At 32.7% G+C, this 16,421-nt stretch overlaps 1 long non-coding RNA gene across 1 annotated transcript in view; it reads left to right on the top strand.

Moving 5' to 3' along the window:
- Positions 1 to 12,654, top strand: part of LOC143239468 (uncharacterized) — a 46,061-nt gene extending 33,407 nt beyond the window's left edge. Inside the window, exon 2 of the long non-coding RNA XR_013021193.1 lies at positions 12,416 to 12,654. This is a non-coding gene — a long non-coding RNA (uncharacterized LOC143239468). The remainder of the gene's footprint in view (positions 1 to 12,415) is intronic.
- Positions 12,655 to 16,421: the final 3,767 nt, after the last annotated feature.

Raw genomic sequence — 16,421 nt, 5'->3', positions numbered from 1 at the left:
CGTTATTGCTTTTGCAGCAATCTTTGAAGACCATTCAGAGAGACTGAAACACATATTCAACAGATTGTGTAATTGTAATCTAAAGCTTAAACCAAACAAATACCACTTTTAAAGAAACGAAGCAGAATGTTTGAGTCGCGTGATAGCTGCAGAAACACAAGAAAAAATATTAAAATTTATTGTGAATTTTTTATTGAATTCGAAAACAAAGAACAAGCCCACAGTTAAAAAAGGTTCTCTTAAAAAGAATGCCAAATTTAACCAAAGACTTCCAGTTAGTAGATATGGATATTTTAGGTCCTCTATCAACATTCTCTGTTGGAAATAAGTATATATTAGCACTAGCAGACTAGTTAACTAGAATATCCGGAAACTATATGCTTACCAGATCAGAAAGCTGAGAAAATCAATAACGTATTTGTAAATCAAATAACTGCTTCAGTATCTTTTAACATGTCGAGGTAGTAACTTTATTTCTCACTTAATGAAGGGAATTTATCAAACCCTGGGAGTGTGTGTGTTTTTCTTACAACAAAGCCACATCAGGCTATCTGAAGGTAATCGAACACCTGATTTTAGCGTTGTAAATCCGTAGACTTACAGCTGTACTAGCGAGGAGGCCTTGGAAGTGACAAAACTGAAACCACAGTTTATCATCTCGCTGCTAACAACTTGGTAGAAAGATTCAATCAAACATTGTTAGATATGATCTCACAATATCCTGGAAAAGATCAAAAGACCTGAGATGAGCAGGTATAATAATGGTATCTGCTCATTCCAAGCAACAAAAATGGCCTATAGAAGCGGTGAAAACGAAGATTAAACAAAACACAAAACTAAACTATAAGCAGTTGTGTACTTGCACAACATCTGTATTCAAATGAAATTACAATATGGGACTGCACGTGCTACTTTGTACTGCAATGATGACAACATTGCTCTGAATACGCTATCACTGTCATTAGTGTCTAACAGGAAGTTAAAATCCTTCACAGATATACTAACGCTAATAATTGTACTAAAGTGCACGTTATGGGCTACTGTGCATATTTCGTATTCCTCACTCCATTGCAACACCTTTAATGGCGAGGTAATCTTCAAGAACTTGGCCACAGGTCTTTTTGTAATGTAACAAAAAAAATAATTGTGAACTTTCTTTCGTCATAGGCTATAAGCAATTTCACACTGCTGCTATTTCAGCAATATCACAAAATTCTTTTTTTACCCACAATATTATTGATAAATTCCACATTTAAGTTTATAAAGGGATTATTTGTATGGTTTTTAATTGAATTCTGCCATTTTTATTTGCTCGAATATCATTTTCAGGCTTTCAACTAAAGATTGAAATGTGCAACCAAATATAAGATATTCCTGACTTCAATCAGCCACTTTTCTCATTGCAGGTTTCATTAGATTTTGAAAGACTTTATGATTTCATCCTCTAAAAATCACTGTAAATTAGCACTGGATACATCCCTAGTGCTCTAGATGTTCAATTGAATGAGAATCACTTGTATCAGTGTAACGTTATTCAACTCACATTGGTTACCACAGTTTCATGTGTAAGTTATTTGTTGCAATCCCGCTAGATGGTAACCAAATTCAACTTTCTCTCTTATAGTTTCTCAGAGCTGTAACAGTAGCATTCCATTCCTGGTAATGTCTATCTCATAACTTATTAACTGTTTACTTTTATTCTTTTGAAAGCAGTCACCTTCCCACAACTGTCTACAGGCAGTGAAGAGTGCCATAGATGTGGGATGTTGTGAGCTTGAGCACCCACATGTTGTTCTTTTAATTTTTCTTACTTTACTCTCCTACTATTTTTGTCACTTCCAAAAACCAAAATACATTATGTACCCCACATTACATTGTGTGCCCTGGTGGTTTTGTTGTTGTTCAGACAAAACTCTTGGACTTGTCTGCCTTGCTGTGTAGCAAGGTGTGTATATTCATCAGTCGTTCATCCCAGGCTGTGTCTTCCCACAACATGGTGTAGCCCTCTGCCAAAAATGTCCAAGTCTGTATATCCGTTGCTTTCCTCAACCATGCAACGCCCTCTTTTAAATGATGTCATCATGCCATCTTCTGTGTGGTCTACCCCTTGATCTCTCCCTTCCGTGAGGCTTAGTACATCTGCAGTGTTACTATAAACAGTTTAGGTCACGTAATGGCTTTTTATCCCATACCCGTGACAATCAAGAAATTGTGTGATTCGTGATTGTCCAGGTAGATTCCTGCTGTTGCGTCAGTGTAGATGCCTTTAAGAATATTTAAATATACTTTGTTTATTCCATCTTTTTGCAGGGCTTCAAAGATGTTATAATTCTCGACTGAGTCAAATGCCTTTTTATAGTCAATGCATCTGATGCAAAGAGATAGACTGAATTCATTTGATTTTTCGATAGTCTAATTTAACGTATCTAAATGGCCAATAGATTAACAATTATAGTTAGACACATAAAGAAAATTTATAATAACAATATCCTTTTATCTCAGCATGATATCAAAAGTAAATTGAATTGTATTAATAAAATATTAAATACATCAACAAAAACAACCTACTAATAACAATGTTATGAATAATGCTATTATAAATAATAGCTTAACTGGATAAAATGCATATTAAACAATGTGTGAGAAAATTAACCACACTTGTAACAAGTATGAATTTCAAAGTTATGTAGGTAATACAACAAGTATATTTGTGACACCAAAATACATAAATAGATTTATTTGTATTGTAAACACTTGAAAAATATCAGAATAATTGGTATTGATAATAATGCTTCAGTAGATGTTATGAAAACAATCATTTGTGATATTGTTGCTTCCTTACAACATCACACCAAACATGTTCGCCCTTTCAGGCGTGGTGGCGTTATAATGTAACTGTCAATCCTACTATTCGTTGGTAAAAGAGCATCTCAAGAGTTGGCGGATGAGTCATTGGAAAGGTTTTAAAAAAGGGTTACCAGAATGGTGTCTAGATAGAGGGGTTGTCATATGAGAGGTTGAATTTTCTGAAGTTGTTTTATTTTGCGAAAGCAATAGTTAGGGGCATCTCTCTAAGGTATTTAAAATTGTTAAGTGAATTGATAGTGTCAATGAATTATCTCTTTTCATACTTAACAGTGAGAATCGTAGGACTAGGAAACGTAAATATTTGCAGGGTAAGAGTCATATTCAATTAAGACAGTTTTAGTTTTTTAACAAGATGGTTGGCCTTTAGAATAAGTTGCCTTCGGATGTTGAGGAAGCCGTAATGTAGGCTTAAGAGAAAGCTTGCTAAGTACGTGGACGATAAGCGCTGGCTATAATATTTTTTTTTCAATTTATTAATTAATAGTTTTAATTTAGAAGATGGAATAGCTGAGATGGACCAATAGGTCCCATGTTGTTCCAAAGCGTTATGCTATATTAAAAAATATTTTTGTTTTGTTGATAATGTAATTATTGCTCATAATAACGACTTAATTTATTAGAAGAAAGAGTTGACTTATATCGTGATAAATTAAAGTTTTGGCTTATTGATAATAACGTATGTGTGTCATGATAAGATAAATTTATCTTTTTTATTATAAAAATAAAATAACAGTGATATGAATATAAACAGGAATGGAGTAAAACTTGAGAGATGTTCCACAGCAAAGTATTTAGATATATTTATTAATGAAAAAGTTAACTGTTAAAAAACTCTAACCTAATATTTTGTAGTAATATTACAGTTTTATATACATTTATTTATTATATGGTAATATTTCTTGGAGAAATTCTGAAAACAATTTATATTCCTTGTGGATCTTACAAAAACAAATTATAAGAATAATTTTAGGTCTACATTATATATTATTCTGTTCAGCAATTGTTCCATATTATTAATATATTAAACATTTATGAAATAAATAAATAACTTATGGATATTTTTATATAAAAAAAAATAATAATTAGTATACGTAAATTTCTAAAGTTATTGATAAATTAGATTATTTAGAATTAAGCACAAAAATAAACAAGCAGCTATTTGTGCTCTGCCCACCAGGGGTATCGAAATTCGTTTTTCAACGCTGTATATCCGCAGACATACCGTTGTGCCACTGGAGGGCCTTTTGAGAAATAAAGAAATTTATATTTATAAAACTGACACGAAATTATGTATACCACTAATCATACAATCAAATAATGAATAAGTTATGAAGGCGTGGAAAATATGGAATAAATACTAATAATATAAGAGATAATAAGAAAGTGAACAAATTGAATTTATATTTTAAAATTAATTAATTTATATATTTCTTAATATTGATTTTCTAGAGAATAAAATCTATATAACAATTCTTTATTTTTTTATATATCTCCTTTTGCATGTTCCATTGTTTTATGATAGCGTTTTTTTCATTTGTATTTTGTTGCAAGTGTATAAAAATTTTGTTCTTTTTCATGTTGAAAACACACAACTTTGTTGTGTTTGATTTTCGTAACGCATGTAGTGCATGTATTAAATATTCAGGTTCACTGTATCGAGCAAAAAGCCAAAACGTTCAGGATCATTAAATGACGAATGAATTAGACATGTATAAAGAAAAAAGGAAAATGAACAACCACGAATGTAGTTTCTATCATAAAACTCATAATTTGACACATAAATACAGCGACATGTTATCTTAACAGATAAGTTGTCTTGCTGTTTAATACAATAAAAAATGTATGGTTAGATATAAAACTACGGAAACACCTGACTCACACAACGGAGTGAGTAAAAAAAATCATTCATGACACAAGTCCATGGATTACATGATTCATCCATGAAACAAGTCCATGGGTTACATGATTCATCCAGTGTACTGTATACAGCCGTATGTTAAGCCAACTGTACACGTTTCTGTATTACCAGTTGGAATAAACTGCTTTCCAAGAAATCCGTACTGAAACACACACATGCTAGCTTAAGGTTAAAGGTCAAGAGCTGCAGCACGTTGCATTTACCTGTGAGTAACACATACTTACTAAAAATTACAGTTCATTATGACTTCAGTAATTACACGAGAACGACGATTTCCCAGCGTCCATTTCAACAGTTCAATCGTAGATTAGCTAAGCGACTTCACTGAATAACATGAATACCAAGTTTCTTCCCGAGCTCCTTGAGTTATGAAAAGGTTGACAAGATATATTGTGAAATAAACTTGTGCAATTTCGACACTTATAGATTTTCTAGGTATAGTTTAGTTTTAACGAGTTATTCTATTTTGAAGGATTTTCTATTGTAAAGTTTATGGACCGAGTCATCCTCTAGAACATTTGTATACCAAAGCTTTGCTTGATTTCTGCTTAATATTATGTTACTGTTTAAACTCATTTCTCGAGACACATATTCCGGAAAACTTTAATTTCTATAAGATCTGAATTAGTTATATTAAAAATAATACCTGTTAAAAACTGTATCTCCTATTGGAATTACTTTTCGATGGGTGGCTGAGAGCGCTTGACTCGCAATCTGCGAGGAGCGGGTTCGAATCCCGTCACACCGAACATACTCGCCCTTTCAGCCTTGGGGATGTTATAATGTTACAGTCAATCCAATATTTGCTGGAAATTTAGTAGCTCAAGAGTTAGCAGTAAGTGGTGATCAATAATTGACTTCCCTCTGGTCTTACACTGGCTAAATTAAGGACTGTGAGCGCAGATAGTCCTCTGGTAGCTTTGCGCGAATTTCATAACAAATAAACACTTTAGTAAAGGTCTGTATGAACTAAAAATACGCATCTCTCCCACTTTAGATAAGAAGGGTTAAGTAGAAGGTTAAAACTGAAGAAACTTTCACGGTTAGCTAGGTTTCGAAGAACTTCTGTGTGAGGAATTTTTAAAATGATGCTTCTATTAACATTTTTCTTAGAGGCAAGCTGGAAGATTTTTTAAAATCAGTATAGTTAGCTAACGATGTATACTATTGATAGGAAGAAATACAGTGTGTTAACCTTAGGTCATGGCACAAACGACCTTCTGAAAAAGTAATCGATGAATTGCTTTAGCAAGAAAATAAGACAAATATTTAACTACTGCTTGTTATGGTTAATAGACAAACGGACAGTTATGGCCAGGTGGTTAGAACGATGAACTCGTAATCTGAGGATCGCGGGTTTGAATCCTGTCACACCGAACATGCTCGCCCCTTTTAGCCGTGGGGGCTTTATTATGTTTCATTCAATCCCACTATTTGGTGATAAAAGAGTATCCCAAGAGTTGATGATGAGTGGTGATGACTATCTGCCTTCCCTTTATCCTTACACTGAGAGATTATGGACGGCTAGAGCAAATAGCCCTCGTGTAGCTTTGAGCAAAATTCGAACAAACAACCCTTCATTAGATGAAAAGGCAAAGTTTGGTTGCTGTCAACATCTAATAAGGACATTTTCGCATATCAACTATCACGATTTCTCGTGCAAATTCCACGAACATCTTTCCGGCTATATTATGCATCACCGCACGCCAGAGAGAACTGGTTTAACCCTATCGAAAAAAAAAATAGATAAACCAAGCTCTTTATGGAAATAATCAGTGAATTAACTCTACTACGCTTACCTTCACTCACATTCAGCACACTCCCTTCATCTTGGATCCAGATTCAGTTTAAATGTAAGTGATCCTTTTATAAGTTAAGAAAATTTAGTTCTGCTGCAAGAAACGTTCCTTTATTGGTAGAGAACAACAGAATTATGACAATAACGGATAGTAATGTATGTAATTTCCTACGTTTAAGTTATAAATCCTGTATACATATAAAACTGTAATGAAAAATGTGTTGAAACATTAAGAGATTTTTTTATGTGTCTTGTCTCTGTCTTTTTGTTTCACATCTGGTTTGGTTTGTTTAGAATTTAGCTCAAAAGCTGCACAATGGGCTATATATGCTCTGCCCCCCGGGTATCGAAACCCGATATTTAGCGGCGTGAGTCCGCTGTGCCACTTGGGGCAGTTTCATTTCTGAACTTCTTCGAGTTAGCTACGTAAGCAAAACTATCGGCTACATATTCTTAGTGTTTTTAAATAAATAGTAATTGTAACAGATTTATTAACTACAGTAACACAATGGTAATTAAAAAAACAACACTTGTTTAGTATTTTCTTTGAATTAAAGTAGAGTGAGCAACCATGAACCTAAGTTTATAGAAGGAGCTGATAAGGTTAATGAAATATTTGTCTATCTGTATATTTCGTAATGTAATAATTTATAATACAGGAGAGATGTTCACGTGAGAAATATCACAAACGGCGACCTCTTTGACCAGTGCCACGTTATTCACAGACTACACAACATATATATATATATATCACATTATTCACAGACCACACAACATATATATATATATCACATTATTCACAGACCACACAACATATATATACCAGATTATTCACAGACCACACAACATATATATACCACATTATTCACAGACCACACAACATATATATATGTAAAATTATTCACAGACCACACAATATATATATATCACATTATTCACAGACCACACAACATATATATATCACATTATTCACAGACCACACAACATATATGTATATCACATTGTTCACAGACCACACAACATATATATACCAGATTATTCACAGACCACACAACATATATATACCACATTATTCACAGACCACACAACATATATATATGTAAAATTATTCACAGACCACACAATATATATATATCACATTATTCACAGACCACACAACATATATATATCACATTATTCACAGACCACACAACATATATGTATATCACATTGTTCACAGACCACACAACATATATATATCACATTATTCACAGACCACACAATATATATATACCACATTATTCACAGACCACACAATATATATATACCACATTATTCACAGACCACACAATATATATATACCACATTATTCACAGACCACACAACATATATATACAACATTATTCACAGACCACACAACATATATGTATATCACATTATTCACAGACCACACAACATATATATATCACATTATTCACAGACCACACAACATATATGTATCACATTATTCACAGACCACACAACATATATATATCACATTATTCACAGACCACACAACATATATATATCACATTATTCACAGACCACACAATATATATATACCACATTATTCACAGACCACACAATATATATATACCACATTATTCACAGACCACACAATATATATATACCACATTATTCACAGACCACACAACATATATATACAACATTATTCACAGACCACACAACATATATGTATATCACATTATTCACAGACCACACAACATATATATATCACATTATTCACAGACCACACAACATATATATATCACATTATTCACAGACCACACAACATATATACACCGCATTATTCACAGACCACACAATATATATATACCACATTATTCACAGACCACACAAGATATATATATCACATTGTTCACAGACCACACAATATATATATACCACATTATTCACAGACCACACAATATATATATACCACATTATTCACAGACCACACAACATATATATACAACATTATTCACAGACCACACAACATATATATATCACATTATTCACAGACCACACAATATATATACACCGCATTATTCACAGACCACACAACATATATATACCACATTATTCACAGGCCACACAATATATATATATCACATTATTCATAGACCACACAACATATATATATATCACATTATTCACAGACCACACAAGATATATACACCGCATTATTCACAGACCACACAACATATATATACCACATTATTCACAGACCACACAACATATATATATATATATATCATCTGTCTTTTTTTTTTCACCAGTACACTGGAAGTTAAAATGTGATTTTTTTCACCCTGGTTTGCGTTTCTTTAAGTAAATGAATATTTTATTTCTCCGAATTTAAGCCTCACCTTTTAATTAAAAAAAAGTCACAGAACCAATTAAAATTGTTTTTTTGAAATTATATATAAATTTATGTCGATGATTATTTACCTGGTAGTTATGTCTTTTTAAATTTTCTGAGAATATGCGTCTTGTCCTTTTCCCTTGAATATACAAGGTCACACTTCTTGTTACTGATAACGAGATACTGCGCCCAGCCATCCAGGTGTGTCAGGAAAACCTTGTATGCATTTGAAGTGTAGAACTAAACAGTGAACTGTTGGATGAATTTGATAATTTTTATCATGTTCCTTTAAGATGGATGAATCTTATCCTTTTCTTAATGTGTTTCCAAAACCTAAATTTTCAAATTCCTCTTTATTAACTTCAAGAATGTTTTTTTAATAAAGGCAGAAAACGCAGTTTCAAGCTTATGAGTTTTTTTTATTATCGATTGACTTTTTACCTTAAAATTAGGATTTTATCAATTTTATTAACCACATGCTTTGAATTTGACATTATGAAATTAATATCTCTCTTTATATTAATGGGAGTTAGTAGGCGAAATGCTACGCCCATTTAGTGCTTAGTTTCTTACTAACCAGTTCGTTATTATTTCTTAACATCTATCATGGTGTCATGTATGTACTATTAAAATATCTCCGATTGAATAACTCCGTTACTTCTGTTCCATAATGCAATAAACATTTTGTATAACCTATGAACTATATTCAACTTGTAATTTAGAATACGAAACACGGTAATAAATTTTAATTCTTTAATGAAATCTTTATGTCTTTTAATTTCGCACAAAGTTACTTGAGGGCTATCTGCGCTAGCCGTCCCTAATTTAGCAGTGTAAGACAAGAGGGAAGGCAACTAGTCATCACGACTTACCAACTAACTCTTGGGCCACTCTTTTGTTAACGAATAGTGGAATCGACTGCCACATTATAATGCCCCACGGCTGAAAGGGTGAACATGTTTGGTGTGACGGGGGTTCGAACCCGCGACTCTCTGATTACGAGTCGAGTGCCTCATCCAACTAGCCATGCTGGGCCTAATCCGGTTTAATGTCGTTGTAAGATATGTGAGTTGATTGGCCATTTAGTAACTATAGAAATCTCTCATTTGTAGAAATTATAGTGGTAGAGATAGACTTTCGAAACTTTAAACGTGTTGAAGGGTACGTAATTAGATCTAATTAAAAACAAACATTCTTACCTTGTAATTCGAGTAGCTCTCACGTTTTAGAACTGTGACATAAGGTAAATACTCCGCATAGAAATACGCTTTTTTAATTTTTTTTCAGTGAGTACCCTGTATTTCCAAACTCATAACTACTCAAAATGTCATAAAAAAACAGGTTCAAGTGTATTGATTGCCCATATGTGAGGAATTATTGAAAACAAAAAGTTTACAAAAACATAATTGGGTACATTTTGCTAAGCTAACAAAAATTGTCAGTATTTAGGGGTTGTAGACCAGAGTTTCGCCAAAGTTTGTTCATTAAATCTAGACATTCATTGTAAGAATACTGAAACATCCCACATTATGTACCATCCTGATTACTACAGGAGGTTTATTGATACGAATTAAAACATTCTAATGTAGATTGTACTGACTTATTAATTTTTGGCCAACTTTATGTGTTTAGTTGTGTTAATACTGATTTTATTGTGAGATTATTTAATGAAGGAAGATAGAAGCTTTTATGGTTTCAGCATACTAACGAAAAACTTATGCCTAAGACATTATGTTCGCTTCTGGTCCATTCGAAAAAGGCGTTAATCAGTGTCGTCCTGTAGCGAATGTTATAAATACACCAATTTCAAATAGATTTGTTTGGACAATGCAATAGAGTGACCTTTTCGTGATAACGAGAAACCCACTTGAAGAAGAAATGTATCTCATAACGGCTGGTATTGGTATTAACACTTTTACTAACAAAGCATAGAACAATGTTTCGACCTTCTTTGGTCATCTTCAGGTTAACAAAAAAAAACCTGTTAACCTGAAGATGGCCTCAGAAGGTCGAAGCGTTGTTTTCTGCTTTACTAGTAACACAGTGACATGTTCATTACTGGAGGGCTTGTAAACTTTCAACTGAACATATTCTCCGTTATGTGAATTGTGGGTGAAAAAAGTACAATATGTGAAGGAAGGTGTCTTCTGCGAGAAAAAAAATTGTTGTTTGTGCGGAACTTCATGTCCACATTGCCTTTGGTGATAATGTTAAACGAGTGGTTGAGGGGTAATGATAAAAATAATGAGGATAACTGATATGTTAAAGTAAAATATCATTAGGATAATTATGAATTGGACAATATTATGACATGTGTGATGTCATCATTTTACGAGTAACAACTTCTAGTTTTGATATTTTTATGATTACATGATAAGCACAAGTTACTAGATACAATGAGTACAAGTTACTAGATACAATAAGGACAAGTTACTAGATACAATAAGGACAAGTTACTAGATACAATAAGGACAAGTTACTAGATACAATGAGGACAAGTTACTAGATACAATGAGTACAAGTTACTATATACAATAAGTACAAGTTACTAGATACAATAAGTACAAGTTACTAGATACAATGAGTACAAGTTACTAGATACAATAAGTACAAGTTACTAGATACAATAAGTACAAGACCCACAGAAGATAAGATAGGGTATTTTCGTCATTACAACAAAAAATTTGATATCCATGTTAATGACGGCCTCAAAAATTCATTAATACTTTATGTAGATGCCTTTGATGTTCATCAGATAATCTTTTAATCTGCATAACTAACCTTTGACCTGCATAATGAACCAATGATTTGAGGTGAAACATATGGGAGCTCATCATTGTATAAAAATGTTATGTTTATTATAGTTCTATTAAACTCTTAATAATTGAAATGTTCGGCTTTTAGAAGCTAATACACATCCCGCTTTTTTTGTAAAATAGCAAAATTTTGATTAGTTCTCGTGCTTACTAACATTTAAGAAAAGTAATTACAACAAAAACGACTAGAAGTAACATGGTGCTTGTTGAGGTAAAGCATCGTTTAATGATACGAGTCGTATACGTTAAGGTGTGAATTAACTTCTTTCAATTGAATGTAGGAACAAATTTCTAGTTCTTGAGTAATTATGTAATAAATTGACTTTTGCGTCCTTGTTGTACGCTTTATTGATTTTTCTTTCACATTATTCTATAGTCATGAATTTAACAAAGCAAATGACTAGATTTTACTTTTATATATACAAACTAATATTCAATAAATATTGGATATCATACCATAATGTAATTCTTGCTTAAATGATACTCGAAAAACGTTTTAATTACGCTATGTGTAACTCCCAACTTCACAAAAGTTTTATCTTATGTTTATGTAGACTTGCAATAGGGGTCACGATTTTCCCGTTTTGCCTCCGTTTTCCGTAACTGAGAACTTTATTTTTTTCCATTCTCAGGGTGCAGATATGACGTCATGAATACGTCACACGCGGATCTAATGTACTGGCGCCATGGGTAGTCGGCTGGTTGGTACTAATGGCAATTTTGACTCACACACAAGAACTGGTATTGTGTCTAATCAAGATATTTGAATTCAAGGTGAAGGATACATCATGCAAGTTGTTTTTATTTTTAATCGCATTCCAGTCTATTACGGTTGGATGATTGCAGCTAATAAAAATTGTAAGAAGTTGTATGTTTATGGAATTATTTAGAACAAGTCCAACAGAGAAAACCACATATTTATGATGCCATATAGCAAGAACTAATTATAATAAACGATACATGCAAATAAATTTGAGAAAATTAAAAGTACGGTGACAAATTGTTTGTTCATATTAACTCGGACAAATATCTTTTTGAAACTGGAGGACGCTCGAGTTGTCTCTGATAAGTCACGGAAAGTTTATTTGTTTTGAATTTCGCATAAAGCTACACGAGGGCTACCTGCTCTAGCCTTCCCTAATTTGGCCCGGCATGTCCAAGCGTGTTAAGGCGTGCAACTCGTAATCTGAGGGTCGCGGGTTTGCATCCCAGTCGCGCCAAACATGCTCGTCCTTTCAGCCGTGGGGCGTTATAATGTTACGGTCAATCCCACTATTCGCTGGTAAAAGAGTAGCCCAAGAGTTGGTGGTGGGTGGTGATGACTAGCTGCCTTCTCTCTAGTCTTACACTGCTATATTAGGGACGCCTAGCACAGATGGCCCTCGAGTAGCTTTGTGCGAAATTTCAAAACAAACAAACAAACCCTTCCTAAATTAGCAGTGTAAGACTAGAGAAAAGGCAGCTTGTCACCACAACCTATCACCATCTTTTGGGCTACTTTTTTACCAACGAATAGTGGGATTGATTGTTAAATTCTAACGCCTTCATAACTGAAAGAGCGAGCATGTTTGGTGTGAAGGTGATTCGAATCTGCGACACTCAGATTACAAGTCGAAAGCTCGAACCACCTGGCCATGTCGAGTCGTTACGGAAGGGGTTAAAGAATTTTAAAAAGCTTTTCACGCACGTGTGGTGACGGATTCCCTTCTCCTTCGGTCACTGTTGTCTAATTAAATAAAGTTTAAAAAAAACTAAACGTTTCACTCACTCGCACACGTTACTCTTTTATTTATATATGTTTCACATGCCATTAAAAATCGATGTTAAAACTGAAATAAACGTAAATTCCGATAAAATCTTTATCTTGCTCGCTGGTCACCTGGTATGTCAATGCTATAAACTGGGATTCGATTCCCCACAATGTGTAGATAGTATGCCGTGTACCTTTAGCTAAAAAACCAACAGCCAAATGTATTCGATATAATCGTGATAATTTAACAATAATTATAATTTCTTGGAACAGCCTCTCACATAGTGGTATGTCTGCAGACTCACAACGCTAGAAACCAGGTTTCGATAGATATGGTTGACAGATAGTCTATTGAATAGCTTTGAGCTTAACTTCAAACATACAGACACAATTCTGGAACATTTACTTAGATAGTGATTATCAGTAGAGTATTCCAGTTTGTAGGTAATTAATTATGTATTTGTTCATTTATCAAGTTATAAAATATTGTTGTTTTTATCGCATTTATATTATTTTACTCTGCCTGTCTGAGAAACATTTACAACAAGATTTAAGCTGCACTGGATAGCAAGTTATGTTATTTATAGCCATTCATCACTATTTGTTTAAATAATAGTTGGCATTTTGTTTAATTTGTCATTAATAAGATAGAAGACTCGGTCTAATTTAGGCATTGCGTGTACTAGTTCAATTTGTATTTAACACCCAGCGGGCTGTGAGTAATGTCACGTCACTCTGCTCTGTTATCATGAACAAACAATCTGGTTGTACTTGAACTCGTTGGCCTAGTAATTTATGTTTGCTTTATTATTTATTTATTTATTCATATGTGTTTTAGACTTACTGATTTCTTACGTAACTAAAAAACGTACACTCTGAATAGTGTTACCTCTTCACAAGTAGCTCCGCAACTGATGGCGAAATAAACACTTGATCATGTCCAAATTCAAAGGTTTATTAAAAGGAATATCAAATAATAACAATACTATATTATTTCAAAAACAATTATTTAATTTCTCTATTAATTGAGAAGCTGAGTTTAAAGGTTAATTATTTTTGTCATTAAAACAGTCTCATGGATTACATAATTATTATCCTTATCATTTGCACTGAAAACATACGTCATTAAAGTGACAAACTATATTACAAACAATGACTCTTTTACTAAACATGATTGCAAAATAAATCACGTGAGATTAGTTTAAATGGCACCTTTTTGATGAGTTGCATCAAATCGACATAACACTGTACCAAAATGGATTTGAAAGATGGAGAGTGTATTAGAACATTGATGTCCACAATGACAGCCTGTGTTGTCAAAGTAGCAGAGTGAATAATCATTAGAACAAGGTGGCCAAACTGTGTATTAAATGTGTCATTTCAGTAACATGAACTGCATGTCTAAGGAGCTGAAACTGAGTTTTGATTAATTAAATTTCGAAATTCCACACCTGATATAACTAATATATCTAATTCACCTTTTTGTATTATCATATTTCCCGGGGATTGATTTGTTCACAAAGTTTAAGCACTGGTTCAAACTTCATACAAGTTGCTATTATTTTCAATCACATTCTAACCTGACCAAACTCAACTTAACCTGTAATCTAATGTTTACACCAATAAAATACTTGATTATTTATTTTGTACTTCTTACTTAAAACATTCTTACCTTTTAAAAATAACCAGAAAAACCACAACTAAAGTTCGAACAGTGTATTCAGTACTATTTCTTTGTATTAACAGTTGTCAAACGTTATAACAACAAATATGAAGAAAGAGTACTGAATACACTGTTCAAACTTTAGTTATGGTTTTTCTGGTTTTTCGAACAGTGTATTCAGTACTCTTTCTTTGTATTAACAGTTGTCAAACATCATAACAACAAATATGAAGAATAGTTTAGAACAGAGATGAGTTTACAATTCACTTGTACATATATTTCTTTTCAATCAATTCATTTTCTGCTTTGTATGGCCTTTCATAAGAATATAATTACCTTCAAATAAAAGGTTATTATATCTCATAATTTTCGGACAATAAAAACTATTTAATGCTATTCTTGCAAATTATGGTATCCACGTGAGAAAGTCTCATTAATGTCATTCTTTTGGAGTTTAAAACAAAAATATTGCTAATAAATATTTAATTAAACATTTTATTTTATGTTTCTCATGATGCATTTGAAGAAATGATCGCCTGGTGGAATTTTAAATCTAGTAGTCCCTGGTAAACTTGTATAATTCTCTAAGCAAATATTTGTTATAAATATGTGATTTAATTAGCATCATTTAAACATTAAAATGGGAAAAAATATATAGGATAATGACTGATAAAAACATTACCACCTTTATAATAGTCCCAGTTATTACCTTGTTCCAGTACTGATACTTATTATGTAATATAGCAACAATAATCAACATGGTAACATACCATACACATTATATACAATAGATTAGAATGGAACAAGCAGGCATTATCATAAAACAACACAATATTATTCCTAACAGTTAAGAGAATAGCAAAAAATAAAATGAAATAAAAAACGGAACACTTCTCTCGGAAATCCTGATATTAGAGGAAATAGTCTCGCGAAATATTTTGACGAGATTTTCTGATCAGATTTTGACAAGACTATTTATTCTAATATTATGATATTAGAGGAAATAGTCTCGTCAGAAATCCTGATATTAGAGGAAATGTCTCGTCAGAAATCCTGATATTAGAAAAAATAGTCTCGTCAGAAATTCTGATATTAGAATAAATAGTCTCGTCAAAAATCCAGATATTAGAGGAAATGTCTCGTCACAAATCATGATATTAGAGGAAATGTCTCGTCAGAAATCCTGATATTAGAAAAATAGTCTCGTCAGAAATTCTGATATTAG

This window comes from Tachypleus tridentatus, chromosome 13 (genome assembly GCF_004210375.1).
Source record: "Tachypleus tridentatus isolate NWPU-2018 chromosome 13, ASM421037v1, whole genome shotgun sequence".
NCBI lineage: Eukaryota > Metazoa > Arthropoda > Merostomata > Xiphosura > Limulidae > Tachypleus > Tachypleus tridentatus.
Note: the sequence above shows the minus strand (reverse complement) of the source record. Positions and strands in the feature narration are given on the sequence as shown.